Source organism: Primulina tabacum, chromosome 4, assembly GCF_025594145.1.
Source record: "Primulina tabacum isolate GXHZ01 chromosome 4, ASM2559414v2, whole genome shotgun sequence".
NCBI lineage: Eukaryota > Viridiplantae > Streptophyta > Magnoliopsida > Lamiales > Gesneriaceae > Primulina > Primulina tabacum.
In genome coordinates this window covers 43,052,397-43,066,531 of record NC_134553.1, presented here as the reverse complement: position 1 = coordinate 43,066,531, position 14,135 = coordinate 43,052,397, and the positions used below count along the sequence as shown (strand labels likewise).

At 33.8% G+C, this 14,135-nt stretch overlaps 1 long non-coding RNA gene across 1 annotated transcript; it reads right to left on the bottom strand.

The window, feature by feature from the left end:
- Positions 1-7,991: 7,991 nt before the first annotated feature.
- LOC142541657 (uncharacterized) lies at positions 7,992-8,699 on the bottom strand. The gene is made up of 2 exons (XR_012819440.1): positions 8,563-8,699; positions 7,992-8,412 (listed from the first exon to the last, which is right to left on the bottom strand). It is a non-coding gene; the product is annotated as an uncharacterized LOC142541657 (long non-coding RNA).
- Positions 8,700-14,135: the final 5,436 nt, after the last annotated feature.

The following is a 14,135-nucleotide window of genomic DNA, read 5'->3' as shown; positions in this document are numbered from 1 at the left end:
ACATTAGTAGTACCTAAGATATTTAAGAATGCGTTTAATAGCAGTGTAGTGTGATTGCATAGGATTAGCTTGAAAGCGTGCACACAAACAAACTGCAAACATGATATCTGGTCGGCTAACGGTCAGATATAACAGTGAACTAATAAATCCCCGGTACATGTTTGCGTCTACCGAGATTCCCTTTTCATCTTTGTCAAGTTTGATTGATGAGCTCATTGGGGTAGCAACTTTAGAGCAATTTTCCATACCAAGCTTCTTTAACATGTTTCTTGTATATTTGGCTTGGTTGAAAAAAATGTTATTTTCTGACTGCTTGACTTGCATTCTTAGAAAGAAGTTTAATTCACCCATCATGCTCATTTCAAATTGATACTGCATCAACTTGGAGAATCTCTCACACAATTTAGGATTATTTGATCCAAATATAATATCGTCGACATGAATTTGTACAAATAGTGAACGATCATCTTTTGAAAATCTAAACGGTGTTTTATCAACCGTTCAAAGTGAAAAATCATGATCAAGTAAGAACCTGGTTAAAGTGTCATACCATGCCCGTGGTGCTTGTTTTAAGCCATATAATGCTTTATCCAGTTTATAGACATGATTAGGATGTGAGTGACTAATGAAGCTAGGTGGTTGTTCAACATATACTTCCTGATTAAGCAAACCATTTAAGAATGATGATTTGACATTCATTTGGTACACTTTAAAGTCTTTGAATGTAGCAAATGCAAAAAATATTCTAATAGCCTCTATTTAGCAACAAGAGCAAATGATTCATCAAAGTCAATACTTTCTTCGTGTCCATAGCTTGTGCTACTAGTCTAACTTTTTGTGACTACTGAACCGTTTTCGTCCATATTATTTCTAAACACCCATCTAGTTTCAATTACATGCATATTAGCAGGTCGATGAACTAGGTGCTATACTTTGCTTGTTTCAAACTGATTTAGTTTTTCTTTCATTGCATCTATCCAATTACTAGCGTTTAGTGCATCATCAACTTTCTTAGGTTCTATATGAGAAACAAATGTTTCATGCATAAATTCGTCAATCATTTGCTTTCTAGTTCTAAGAGGAGCGGTTGGGTTATCGATGATCAGCTCGAGTGGATGATTCTTTTTCCACTGGAGACATGGTCCATATGGATTGGGCTCTGTCGATTGAGCCATATCGTTTTCTTATTCCATCATTTCCTCCTCTATTTGATTAGTTTCTGGTGGATGATTATTCACCGGTTCATCCATCTGATGATGTTGTTCTTGGACAGTTGGATTTTGTTCAGAGATATGTTCGCCTGTTCTTCTCAATTCTATCTCATAATCACTGCTAGATTCAAGGTTAGTAGCATCTAATTTCTTACTTAAATAATGAATGATATTAATACTATTATCGTGACAGATAGATGATTAATCAAATATAGTATGTATGGATTCTTCAATAGTTAGAGTCCTTTGATTGTATACTCTATAGGCTTTTCTCACTGCTGAATATCCCAAGAAGACACCATTATCAGATTTAAAATCGAATGCGGTTAAATGTGTCTTGCCATTATTATATATAAAACACTTACAACCGAATATGCGAAAGTATCCAATTTCGGGCTGCTTGCCGGTCCAGATCTCATATGGAGTCTTTTCATGTTTCTTGTTGATCATGGGCCGGTTCTGAGTGTAGCAAGCAGTGTTGACCGCTTCTGCCCAAAATCTCTGAGCGATCCCAGACTCTACTAGCATAATTCTAGCTGCTTCTTTGAGGGTGCGGTTTTTTCTTTCAGCAACTCCATTTTGTTGCGCTGATCTGGCAGCCGAGAGCTCATGCTTGATGCCATGATCTTCAAGATTGGATGACAGGAGTTGGTTCAAGAATTATGTTCCTCTATCACTCCTGATCCTGTCTAACAATGCAGTTCTTTCATTCTGAAGTCTCTTGAGAAGTTTGATGAGCTGGGCAGCGATTTGATCCTTGAAACTTAAAAATATTACCCAAGTAAATTAGGAGAAATCATCAATTACCACTAGGGTATATTTATTTTCCCCTAAGATCATTATTGGTTTGGGTTCAAACAAATCCATATGAAGTAGTTTCAAGCATTGAGCTGATGAGTTCCTTCCTTTATTCTTGAAGGTTGATCAAACCTGTTTACCTAGTTGACAAGTATTGAAGATTCCATCTTTTGCAAAATCAATGTTAAGCAAACCAGATATCAACTTAAGCTTGCTAAAGTGGAAATAGACTTGAAATTAAGGTGATTAAGCCATTTATGTCATTACCAATATTTATTTCCATTTAAGGCAATAAAACAAGTATGAGCATTTAAGTTGTCATCATTCCATCTCACCTTATACGTGTTTTGTTCTCTAAGTCCAATCAACATAATATTGCTAGCTGCAGATTTAACCATGCAGGTGTGCTTGTGAAACTCAACGGTGTGACTGTTGTCACATAGTTGACTTATGCTAATCAAATTGTAACACAAATTTTCAACTAAGAGTACATCTTTGATAATTATTTTGCCGTGGGTGATCTTACCTTTACCAACTGCTTTATCTTTAGAGTTATCATCAAAAGTGATTCTCGGTCCTTTGTAATCAGTGACTTCTGATAGAAGTTGTCTATTTCCTGTCATGTGTCTGGAGTAGCAGCTGTCTAGGAACCAAGTAGATTCTTCTACATTCTTCTTCTTTTGTACCTGAAATTATTGAAATAAGATCTTGGTACCCATATCTATTTGAGTCCTGAGTTGATTAGGCCCTCCAGGATTCCACACTTGGATTATCCTAAGGGACTTTTCATTGTGTGTCCCAGAATGGATGCGGTTAGGTGCATAATCTGGTGGTGTGTGCAGTGTTCTTTCTTTTGCAGAATGTTTTCTTGGCCGTTCGTACTTGTCACTCAATCTGTATCTTTTTTGAACAGGTCGGCTGTTGTAGTATCGGTTAGGTCTCATTCTTGAGTGATGTTCGGTTGAACTTGATTTTCTGACGGATCAATCTGAACCGTTGTGAATGGTTGGATTTAGCCCGCGTCTAAGCCAAGATCAGTTGGTTTTCACACACTCATATTTGACATCTCCTCAACCACGTTGCCTTACATTATTCTCAAGATTTACCCTTTGATTGATTTGAACTTCTTGCTCATCATGTTCATATACTGTACTAGATCTGAAAATTTAATTGATTTTAAACTATATTTGTCTAGTAGCGATTGAGTTTGTGCAACAGAGGTACTGCACTAATTGATGCTTCATTAGCCATGAGACATTTGACTGTCTCATCGTCGCTTTCACTCAAAAATTCCTCGAGATAGACCGCTCTGAGTTTGAGTCGGTCCACTTGCTTTTTCCTTCCTCTGCAAATTAAAACTCGCCGATCTTTATTTTTATGAAATTTTTATCGTATTTAGACCGTTTTCGCTCAACCAATCTCTTCTCATCTTTCTTCGACCTGTTGCATTCTGCAATGAAATGTCCCTTTTTCCCACAGTTAAAACAAGCTTGACAATCATCAGTATGGTCCTTTTTGTATATGGTTTAGTAAACTGAGATTGACATTTACGCATAAATTTACCAATTTTTTTTGAAAAATAGGGACATAGTTTCATTGCTTAGTTGCTCAACTAATTTCTTACTTGCAGACTCTTCAACTGGAAGAGTCACAGTGGTTACTGTCAGAGCCTTGATTTTCTGAGATGTAAATGGTTCTTCTTCAGTCCGGATTCAAGCACGAACTTGTATGCTTTGAGATCGGCAAAGAGATTATGAAGCTCCAGTTTGTTCATATCTTTTGATTTCCGCATCGCTACTGTCTTCATATCTCATTCCCTGTGAAGAGCTCTCATTACCTTCAAGGCAATTTCACGGTTAGAGTATTATTTATCTATAGAAATAAGTTCAATAATAATGCTTCTAAACCGTTCATCAAATTCAGAGAGATTTTCTCTTGGCTTCATTTTGGCTTTGTCAAACTGCTAGATTGCAATGGTAATTTTATTTTCTTTGGTCTGATCGTTTCCTTCACACAATTTTGTGAGTTTTTCCTAGATCTCCTTTGATGTGGAGCAAGTTTTAATCTTATCAAATATATTCTTATCCAGAGTTTTATAAAGAATATCTTTGGCCACGTTGTCAATGTTCGCCTTCTTCTTGTCCTCAGCTGTCCATTCGGATCGATGTTTTTCCACCATCTGGGAAGCATCTTTAGTTATAGACCCAGCTGGATTGACTTTCAAAATCTTTGTAGATCTGTCAGTGATGACATACCACATGTCATCGTCCTGAGCTGCTAAATGCTCCTGCATGCGAATTTTTCAGTCATCATAGTCTTCTTTAGAAAACATGGGAATCTTGTTAAATGATGCCATAAAGATTGTAAATATCAAAATTCAAGAAAACCCGCTCTGATACCACTTGTTAGGATCGGGAAAAAGAGTTTAGAAAGGGGGCAAATAAACTCTTAAAAGTAGTTGTTTTTAAAATTTGTTTTCAATCGTTTTTATACGGTTGAAAGTTTTTTTTGAACGATTAGAAATATAAACCACTTGAAAGGTACGGAGAACGGTTCAAAATTTCTAACGATAGCCGTAACCGGTTGGTTGGCTTGTTAATGAGAAACAATTTAAAATGTAAGTACTTGTAGAAAGTAAAGACACAAAATTTTATGGATGTTCGGATATAAAACTCCTATGTCACCTCTTCTTCCTCTTTAGGAAGGATTCCACTAAAAGAATATGGCTTTACAAACTGTTGCAACAGTCCACTCCAATCAGGACTTATCACACTGCCTGTTTTTGAACTTTTAATGATCACTTTACACTTCTGGATATTTAAGAACCCTCGGTTCACCAGACAACTTAGTAAAACAAATAACCAATGATTACTGATGTAAAGAAACAATATGTTTTGAGTAGCACAAATATGATCATTGAATTATCATATATCTTTCTGCTGAGTGCGTGCTTGGTGAGCGATGAAGTATATGAACTTTAGGTTCATTCAAAATCTTGAAGTATGCAAGCTTAATGATGTTTCAATTGCGCTGTTAAAGAGCTTGTATTATCTTAATTGATCTGTCTACTTCTGTAATCTTCAAATCTTTTTATATAGGCTATCATTCCAATGGTCGAAAAAGATGTGTAACGTAAACCTGTAGTGTTGGAATGATGTGTCACTATCAGATGCAACAACATTAAATGTTCTTTTTGCTTGTGCAGCTTTGAATCTCGTTCCTTTGAAGAGTTGCTGCTAAACATCCTATTGTTGTAACTGTTAGCTCCATCAGAAGTTGTAGGATATTTAAGCAATATTTCCGTTTTGGGATAGTGACATAAATGAAAATCTTTATCGGGATTGGTGCAAGACATGTTTGACTTTGTAGCGGTGAAAAACCATTGAATGTCCTGAGCCGGATAGAGAATATGTTTCATTAAGTAGAGAATGAATAGCTCTTTAATGTAGCAGTTGAAGTCTTTGAAAATCCAGTTAGAAAGTTTTTAACGGTTGAAAATCTTTTGCTAAAGCGGTTGAAATCCAAGCGGTTGAGTTGTTCCTGTTATACAAGGTAGATAGCAGCTGTATCCTGAAACAGTTAGATGCTGTTTTAATTTTATCAATCACCAAAACTTTAGGATAATAATAATTTCTAAACGCTAGTTAGGCAAAGTTTCATTCATTTTCAAGCCTATCGTCTTCATTTTTTTCAAGAACAATCAAGTAAGTGGACTTATATTTTTAAAATATGTGTGTTCGAAAATATATTCGACATGTTATATTCTTTCAATTTGATATATGTTTGTTTTGCTTTGTTTTTCTTCAATAAGATCATTGTATTGGAAAGCATGTTTGAAATTGTTTGAAGACACTTTCCGATATTTGATTTTGATTTGATATGGCCCTGATGCAGTAAATAATGATAAACGTTAACATGACCTCACTCCTTAGAGTATTAAAAATTAGGGACATGTCAGTTAAACATGGAAATGAATATAAATTTCAGTGTTATTTTTTTCGTTTTGTTCTGATTTTGACATGCTGATATTTTGAAACTTTAAGAATATAGGTATCTTTGTTACTGTTGTGATCGATTGACCTCCACCTACCTGAGTATTTTCACAAAATATCCATCCTTTACTCTCCCTCCGCGGATAAGAATGAAGAACAACTAGATATAGAAGAACAAGAGATGTTTTGGGTCTGGTGATCAATCCCGAAGTTCTATTTTAGTTCGATTGTAATTCGCCGCAAATTTTTTATATTTTTTGTTTTCGTATCGTTGTAAAGACAATGATTGATTATGATATAGATTACTTTTTGACAAGATTTGTATCATAAGACTTATTGTTTTACGATTTTTTATTGTTAAATTACATTGATGTCGATACACTTCGGTCTTGAGGAGTGACACTTTTCACCCCAAATATCATCAAATTTTGCTTTTTTCTGGCACGTTTCGTTTCTGAATTTATGAATTTTACCCTTTCTAGGAGTTGAAGTATGTCAAATTAGTGGGTCTTGGAAAGATATAACAGTAGCTTCTGGTGTTGGGTTATGAAATTTTAATCCCCAACTCTACTGATGAGAAAGCTGAGTCGAAATTTGACTCGCCAAGCTCAAGCAAACTAATTAGTTATAAAGCTAGCTATTACATTTAACTCTGCGTGTTACCCAATGATTTCCATCAACCCCTATGTTCTTTCATTTGCATTAGTAAAATTTCAATTAAATTTAAATTTCTATTAAGTTAATTTTTTTAAAAAAGTTTTTTTTCTTGAGAAAATTGATTTTTTTTTAATTATTTTATCTGGATGGCCAAAATTATTTGCTTAATAAACTTTTGCATGAGACAGGATCAACAAATTAAATATAAGAAATTTAAGGACAAAGATTTTTATGATTTATTAGTCACTAATCTGCATGCATGAAGTTAAAAAATTAAAGATATGAGTATAATTAATTTTAAAAGATAGATATTATAATTATATATAGTTATTATTTTTTATTGATTTATTAATATTATTATTATTACCATATTAGTTTTTTGAAGTTAATTTGCATGATATTAAACGAATGTAGATTTGAGATATGATAAAATTAATGATAATAATTTGAACTTTTGAATATATTCAAATAATAAGATCTTCTTTTAAGTAGTTATGTTAACCAAAACAACTTATTTTGATAGTTTATAAATCTTTTTTAAAATTTTACGAGACAAGTTTTGATAATTTATAAACTCTTAAACAACTTATAATCTAAGTGAAACACTCTCTTATAAAATCATATTATAGAACTTCATAATCCAAGAATAAATTAGGATTTGCATGAAGTTCACCCTAGCAGGCTCTCCCGGCCGGTGTTTTTCTAGGCCTACATATATATTAAGAAAACCTTTCGACCAGCTCCTTTTCCAAGTCAGTATCAATTCAACGGCTAAAAATGGATGATATTGTACTCAAGAATGTTTCTATCTCTTTACAGATGACATGATCTCCGAGCGAAGTTTTTTCTGAAGTTGATCAATTATATCAAGTGGGCATGCATTTGATATGTTAGCCACTAGACAAGTAATTATGAGTAAACAAGTAATTATTAGTAAGGATCAATGCTATAGGTTTTTTTTCAGTTACAGTGGGGTTATTGCCTTCACTATAGATCCAATGGTTATCATTGTCCAAACATGTGAGGTCGAAGTTTGATCTTTCGTAAAAACAATTTTTAAAGTAATGGTGTCAATTAGATTTATCATAAGGGTAATATCTTCGGGGTATGTTGAACTATATAATTTTTGAGATGCTGTTATGTAATTGAGATTTTTATAAGCTCTGTGAAGCTCACCTACGTAGTAGGAAAACCGTGCTTGAATTGCAATAATGAAGTCAGAAACAAGAACTGCTCCAGAAGTCAAATTTTGCGAGAACATATCTTTTGTGCAGAGAGATTTTTGCAAAGCCTTGAGGGTTCCAATTATATCAAGCCACTCCATGCTACACGATTAACCCAAGTACCATATCGCGATTTATTAGATCGGGGCGAATCTCAACGATGTGAAGAACAGAATTTCTTAACCACACACGTTAATATTATCTAATTAACATGCAAGCACACTATAGATACATCAAACACATACTCCCCTATACATATCGCGAATACCATCTAGAGCGAAGATAGATAGTCTTTATTTGTGCCTGGGCTTATTTGCGCCACCATATACATGATGAGTGTTATCCTGGCCATCAGACGTGCCTTCTTCATTTGAAGCTGAAGTAGTATACTTTTCATAATTCTCACCGCTTAAAAGATGACGATTCTTGATAGGAGGCATTATTATTTCCGCATGGACTTGGAGACTTGCAAGTATGAGTACACAAGCAAGAAGAAGAGAAATTGCAGCCTTCAACATAATTAAGAAAAACCTGCCAAGACAAAAGGGATCGATTAGAGAAATATATCAGATCAAGTTGAATTAAAACTTATCAATATTAATTAATGTGTAAATTTTGAATTCTTGTCAGGAAAAAAAAAATATTAGGGTTTTACAGCTACGCATATGATTAAAAAAGTACCTGTTATCTTTCAAGCCAGCTTTCAATGTTTTTGTATTTCTTAAGGATACGAGTTAGCTCTACCAAAATCACATTATATAGTGAAAATTAGTTACTATGCTACTTTAATTTTTAGTGGCGAACCAGGTAAAAGCACTAAATGAATTTGCGGAGCATGCACTCAAATTACATTCTATAAGGCAAACTGATATATATATTATTGAATAATTTAAATTTAATGAGGTTTACCTGTGGTTGCATGATAATCCCGACATTATTATGCTCTAATAGCTGGGTGGATTTGCTGCATGGGCCAGATCAGTACAGACTTTTTGTCCAAACAAGTTGTAGAGAATTTAGCCGAATATCATCAGATTTTGCTTTTCTCGGGATCTCTAAAAAAGGCCTTATCAACTAGCATAATGAATCACCAACAGATTTGCCTATGTAGGAGAGTTAAGGTATGTACGTAGGGTCCTACAGATTATTCAAGTTATGAGCTTACGATGTCGCGCACATGAGTGAACTGCATACTTGGCAAGTTTATAAATTTCAATTTAATTGGCACGAGATTTGCCTAAACCTTTGATCTGAGCATGACAAGGTTAGTTGTAAGCACTCTGATGCTGAAAATTCGAGTTCTTACTTGGGGCTTGAGATTATTATGGGACACTCAAAATTCCCTCACATTATATGTTGTACCCAATCCAACTGATGATGCAACAATCTATCTAGCCTAACCAGAAAAGGATATACAGAAAATAAAGAACATAATAAACACTAGAAATTTATAGTGGTTCGGACAAATCCGTCATGTATACACTTCGACCTTGCAATTAATGATGCAACAATCTGCCCAGCCAAACCAAATAGAATATACATAAAACAAAGAACACAATCAACACCCGAAATTTATAGTGGTTGGAACAAATCCGTAATAATACACTTCAAACATCCAAGAGATCAATCCACTACGAACCAGAGATTGTTTACGAGAAGTTTTCACTCACATAGAATCACTCAAGAGAATACACACACTCTAGAGATTACACAAATGATTCCCTCTCAAACTATATGTCTCTCACTGAACAAGAAAAATGCACTCTAATATACCCTCAGTTCTTCAAGTCTGCATTTCAACATCAACTGGAGAATCAAGTCATCAACCACCTTGACACGTTATTCTGGTGCCAATGAGATTTTCCGAAATTGTCCATGTCTCTTCTCCATCTGTTCCAAGTCCCGTTGTAACAAAATCCAATTATTCACAAACTTTGTTAGTGACTTCATTGGTGAACCAACTCTCACATTATGTTTATAGCATGTAGCATTAAATAAGATTGAAATCTGAGAAGATTCACAAGTCACCACAAACATAGGACTACACCAAGTCAAATAGATTAATGCATGTATATATACCTCACGTGAATATATTATATATTTGACGATATTTAATTTAGGGTGAGTGTTTCTTCCATGGTAAGGTAGAACAACCTCCTAACCAGGTGCAGTACTGACGAAGCCAGGATTTGAAATATATACATGCTAGATTTGTTTAACAAAAAACAAAATAATGCATAACAATTGAAATCATAGTTAAGATACTTGTTTATCGTACTCTGAAACAGTTTCTCATTAACAAGATCTTTAATATTTTTTCTATTGAACTTGTAAGATTCGAAAACCAACAAAACAGTGAGAGTGTAATCTTATATCTCCATCATCCTACAAGAAATTAATGAAGTTTAAATAAAATAAATATCTCTAAAACCAATCACTCAATGTTGACGATTAAATTAAATATTTCTTAGGTAAAAGAGACAAAGATGATCTGTATAGACAACTTTACCTATTGAAGTTGTGATCTATGATTATTCGAAATATTATATTAATCACTTACAGAATCTGAGTCTAAGTTATGAAGAAAACTCTATCACAATGATGATCAAGAATCTGCCAAAAAACGATCTTTTTTTTTATTACTAAGAACTGCTTTAATATGCTTCATAGCCGAAATGCACATTCTCTAGTTGCTTTGGAAACAATAAAAGTTAAAACTAGACGGATCAACTTGTCAATAAAACTATAAATTAGCGACTTTTTTGTTTCAAGTAACCCTCTGCACAATTATGATACATAAAACATTTTCTGAAAAATATCATGAAAAACTACACCGAGCTAATAATGTTGTAGCTGACATCTCAAATGATGCATTTCCTGGTTAGTGAAGTGCTCGAGATTATACTTCTCAACGAGAGTAAAAATCTGAACCATTTAAAATTTTTTTGGGTCCAAAGTAGAGTTAGACATTAGAATTTCTACTATCTCTTTATTGAATCTAGAGTTTACTCTTCCAACTGAAAATCTATTGCAACAGTAAATATATAATAATGAATGTGATGCTCAAATGTGATGATATCTTTTTTGGGCATAAATTACTAGAATGCTTATAATGAGAACACATCTCCAGTATATCAACATCCAATCTTGTGCAAAATGATCTGACATATGAAAGAAAAAGATCAAAACCATCATTTCTCAGTGTCAAGCGAAGTGCTTTAGTCGTTACCAAATCCATTGCACTTATGATATCAAGAGATTTTTTTTTTTGCAAGGCACGACAAAGAAAATTTGTGATTCTCATAATTTATGTATCAAATGAAAAATAAAAATGAAATCAAAATGCTTCATCACTATGAAGGGACCACCGGTTTCCACATGGATCGAAGTAGAGTACCATTAGTGATAATGTTTTCAAGCACACTAATAGCTGCATCATATATATCTTTCAATCTGCAAATAGAATCAAAATGAGGAGCTTCAACAAGTAGTACCTGCTTTATGCAAAGTACCAATTTGATTAGCTCATTTCCCAGTCTCGTGTTCACCAACAACAACAGAACGTGAAATTTCATTAACTTGAGCATATTGTAACTCGATTCGTTTGAAGAAGATGTAACAAGATTGACAATAGTCATCAGATTTGAAAAGTACTTTTCAGCCGCTGCCACTAATACTAGCTGAAGTTGATGGGCAAATCAATGCACATAATATGCATAGTGACAATCTTTAAGAAATATAGTTTGCAATCCATTAAAAGCACCACACATATTGCTATCACCGTCATGCACTTGACCTTGCATATTATAAATTTCTTGTTTATATCTAGTGAGAACATCACATATTTCTTTCTTGGGTGTTCAAGCTGTGGTGTCATGAACATGCACAATTTGGAAAAAAAACACTCCAGCAAAAACCATGTTCATCAACAAATCTCAAAATCATTTATGTTTTTTTAGAAACATCATTCACTTCATCCACCAAAGTACAAAACTTATAATCTCCAATTTCATCTCGGATTTTATTTCTAAATATGTTATCAATAATGTGCAATATTTTTTTTTTGAACTTCTAGGTGAGGTATACCTTGCATTTTCAGGAGCTTTGTCTAAAATAACATCACCAAAACTTGCATTAAATTTTCTCAAAAGTCCTAACATCTCAATGAAATTACCATGATTTTTGATAATGAATATTCATCATGACCTTTCAATCCGCATTCTTGCAAACTAAGCCAATGAACGCTCACAGTTGTTGCTGCAAGCCTTAATAGATTTTTTTCAATCTGTTCAGAAAATTTTCGATTCATAACTTTATCTATATGCCGAGTTAAATTCATCAAATCGACAACAAATTTTGAAGATATATTATATATCGAGTTAGAACTTCCCAACTGAGGCAAAAAGACACACTTGGCTCCATCATTAATACGTTCCAACTTCTAAACCCTTAACTATAAAGATAGATTGTCGTGCTTCAATTATTTCAAAAAGTTAGCACAAAAACAAAATACTGCAACTTTTGAAGGAGAGTACTCTAACAAGAGACGGAGCCACCCTAAAGGATGGGATGGGCTTTGTCCCGCGGAAGATTTTTTTTCAATATAGAGTATATTTATATATTTAATTTAATTTTTTTATATGTATAAAAAAATATTTAATTTAGCCCATTCTAAAAAATATTGTTAAGTACGAGTTTTTCGTTTTTTGAGTGTAGAACTGTAATATAATTAATAGAATAACTTTAACTTGATTTGAATTAACAAATAAACATGTAAAAATATAGACAAACTTGTTAAAAAAACCAAAAAATTGAGTATTTGCCGAAAATCTAGTAAATGATCTAATAAATGAGTAAATATGATATGTTTCACGCCCCAAGATCGGAGTTTAGTCGACACCGGCGTTGTCTCACAATCACATAATTGCAAAACAACAAGCCTCGTAGTAATTCGCAATAACCAGTCTTTTTCATATCAAGTAATCGTCTTTACAATGCGATGGAAATAAAATGCGAAAGCGAAATACATGATGATAAAATTAAAAGACAGAATAAATTCGACTAGTCTCAAATGGGATTTGCTTCATCACCATCCCCAAAAGTAATCTTGCTCTTCATCCTCGATTTGTTCCTCGTTCTTATCAGGGTGGGAATGTAAGGGGTGAGTATTTTGGGAAATACTCAGTAAATGGGGGTCATTCGTGCATAACAAATATCGAGGATATACATACAAATAAATTATCGTAATTTCAATATTAAGCATGTTGAATCAAATGTTAACAAAAATACGAATATAGCACTGAAAATCATATCATTTTCTATGGTTTTACTGATCAGTCCCCTATATGTTACTCCTCTAAGGGGCGAGGCCAAAAGAACGGTTATTATAATCCACCGCATCAGGGTCCTAAACAAAGCATATCAAAGTTCGGAATTTTCCTTTGCCATTTCTAAATCAAATCATTACATGCATTTCAAATAATTCAAACATGCCTCCAAATATTATAACTGATATCGAACAACGAATAATTCAGGGAATTTCATACAAAATGGAAATGAATATATCATGCCGATCGAATTTTTCAAGTCATATTTAATTTATTTACGAAATATGTCATGCTCACTTAAAAAAAAATAAGTGTGCCAAATCTTTTATATAATAATAAGAATATTCAAAAGTCCACTTTAAAAATAATTAAATAAATGAACCATATTTATTAAAAGAATATAAATATCAAGAGCCACTTAAAATAAACATAAGTGTGCAATTTTATATAATAATAGCAAAAGAAACCCACTTACCGATTTTGTTTTGCTTAAAACGCGATAGGGAGTGTAGGAAATCGGGCGATACTCGGACAACTCCTAGTCTCACTCTCGGGTGGCTTCTGAATAAACAATACGCGAGACAAAACTTGAAAACTAAGCTTCCAATATTCTTGGGGTATCGATTAACTACATGCGGGTATTTGAGAAATAAGGAACAAGGCACGGCTTACCATTCCAAGGAAGATAACCGAGAATTGATGAGTTTGTGGGGAGGGTTTGGGGCTTCGAATGGCTACTAGTCCAGAGACAGCAATTTGCTGCTGCACAGTTCAAAGATGACAGAGAAAGCTTTATAAATCTGCTGCAAGAGGGCTCCTACGGAAGCTTCAAAAAAATGGACAGAGATTGGCTTACTGGAAAGCTTCGGAAGTGGTGGAATCTAGACTTCAAACCGCTGCGGTAAAGCTTCGAACTTGGGGCTGAAT